The sequence below is a fragment of the Saimiri boliviensis genome, chromosome 11 (assembly GCF_048565385.1).
Source record: "Saimiri boliviensis isolate mSaiBol1 chromosome 11, mSaiBol1.pri, whole genome shotgun sequence".
NCBI lineage: Eukaryota > Metazoa > Chordata > Mammalia > Primates > Cebidae > Saimiri > Saimiri boliviensis.
Genome location: NC_133459.1, coordinates 95712280 through 95714462, shown reverse-complemented (window position 1 = coordinate 95714462; position 2183 = coordinate 95712280). Strand labels below are relative to the sequence as shown.

The window sequence follows — 2183 nt, the reverse complement described above, 5'->3', positions numbered from 1 at the left end:
TCAAGCGTACAGGTATGAGAACTCTCTCTTCATGGCCTTTCCCAACTCCATTTCTCAGGGTTCTTTCTTTTTTTTTTAACATTAGCAATGCCATTTTGATTTTGACAACTTTCACAACCCTAATTTTTCCTGGAAGGAAACTGGGAGCAGTCTAGAGATTCTGAATAACTCTGCAGACTTGACACTGGAACTGGGTTTTGCATTTTTTCAAGGAACTTAAGACGCGATGCCCCATTTGCCTTCCCACACACTGCTCAGATGACACAGCCAAAATTTAAACTCGGATTTGTGTGACTCCAAAACTGCGGCTTTTTAATCATTAGGTTGCGGATAACAAATGCATTTCGTTTCAAGAGCCAAGTGCAATTAACTGGGATGTGACTCAGGGCTGCCATTTTGAGGAGTCTGGGGCTCCTCGGGTTCAGTAGGCAAGGGCATGTGATTGATTAGCGATGTCTGCCACGGGCGTGGGGGTTGGGGGGAGTGACAGCATTCTGCCATCCCTGCCCCTAGGCAATGATGCAATATTAGGCTCCTTATTTTAGACTCTTTCTCCCTCACCATACTGTGTCTGATACCAATAGTCCTACAGTTCTTGCCTCAGCAATGAGAAGCCCATGGCAAAGCTGCCAAGCACTGTCAAGTTGGAGGCGAGCAGAGCACGATTCCATTAGGAAGAAATAGAAAGGTTATACTTTCAGGGATCGTTTATGTGGTTTGCGGCTAGAGAAGTTTCTCAGCATGAGGAGCCACAGAAAGCAACAGGAGGAGGTGCAGTGTTCTCTGTGGTGCGTGAAGCCAGCTCTTGGTGTTCCTTCGCTACAACTACATTTGCCAATGATGATCCTTCTTCTCCGGTCTCAGAGAGAGTAGCAGGGAGAGAAGATGCAGTCTGAGTGATTCCCCTTTTAACATTATAAAAGAAGACAGAAAGAAAGACACCGAGTTCACGTTTGATCATTCCAGAATCCTTTGCCCATCACACAGGGCTTAGTATCACCTTTGTGTAGGAAGGACACCAGTATGTTAACTGTAGGGGAACAGATAATCCAACATTATTTATATCTGTCTTTGGAGGCATCACATGACCTAGGGTGGCAGAATTACTTTCATAACTGTTTACTTGCGGTTATGTTATCCTCTCAGAGTTCACACTGAGAGCAAGGAAGACAGCCCCACCATGTGCTTTGTGATGGTGGGACTGAAGACTGAAGCTGAAAGAAACCTTTGCTGTCAGTGATACACAAAGCAGAGACTCCATTTTGCCCAGAACAGAGCATGAGCTGTACATAAAAGGCCTGAACACTCCATGACTGGGGATCCATGAATCAAGTCAGGGAACCCAGAAAGGATTATCGAGTCGTGAGCTAAGCCCTGTAACACGCCTTATATCACACATAATAACAGATATTTAAATTTTCTCCTGTCAGCCTGGATATGTTTTTCTAGGTCATATGGGGTCTGGATGTGGAGCCAGAGCTCAAGGAAATGCCCCAGATCAGTAGACAAGACTAATGCGCCTCTTATCAAGACACAACCTGCCCAATGCCTCGAAACTTTGTCTGCCTTCCCTCCCCATGAAGCAGCCTATCTTTATGGCAAATACATGGAAGTCCTTGTACTTCCTCGGATATTTTGTATTGTTTTGGACCTCCATGCCTTTGCTACTGTTCCCAGACTACCATGCAAATAGCTCTTCAGGGTTTTGATTTTTGTCTGTGCCCCTCACTGGCTATGAGGTCCCGACAAGTTATTTAACTGTCTCTATGCCCGTTTCCTCCTCTTAAAGTGGGATGACAACAGTTTTACCTCCTAGGGTTGTTGTAAAAGTTAAATGAGTTACCACATATTAAAGCACTTAGAAGCACACTCAGCACTCAGAATCACTAGACAAGTGTTAATAATTAGTATCATCACGCGTCTTTCAAGACTCAACTTGAACGTTATCTCCACCAAGGAGCTTTGCAAAAATTACCACAAAGTCGAAAGACAAAAGGTTACCTGGAAAAGAACTTTGCAGTACACATGACAATGGGCTGACTGGTTTCCTTAATTGATGGGAAACAAGTACAAATCTGTAGGAAGACAACGGATCAATAGAAAACCGCCTGGCTGTCAGGAACATGCAGTTCACCGAGAAAAAAATACAAGTGGCCCATAGGCAAAAAAGATGTTCAATTTCA

General features: G+C 44.3%; 1 non-coding gene across 1 annotated transcript; it reads left to right on the top strand.

Moving 5' to 3' along the window:
* Nucleotides 1–685: 685 nt before the first annotated feature.
* Nucleotides 686–901, top strand: LOC120360547 (small nucleolar RNA U3). Its single transcript, XR_005577015.1, has one exon. It is a non-coding gene; the product is annotated as a small nucleolar RNA U3 (small nucleolar RNA).
* Nucleotides 902–2183: the final 1282 nt, after the last annotated feature.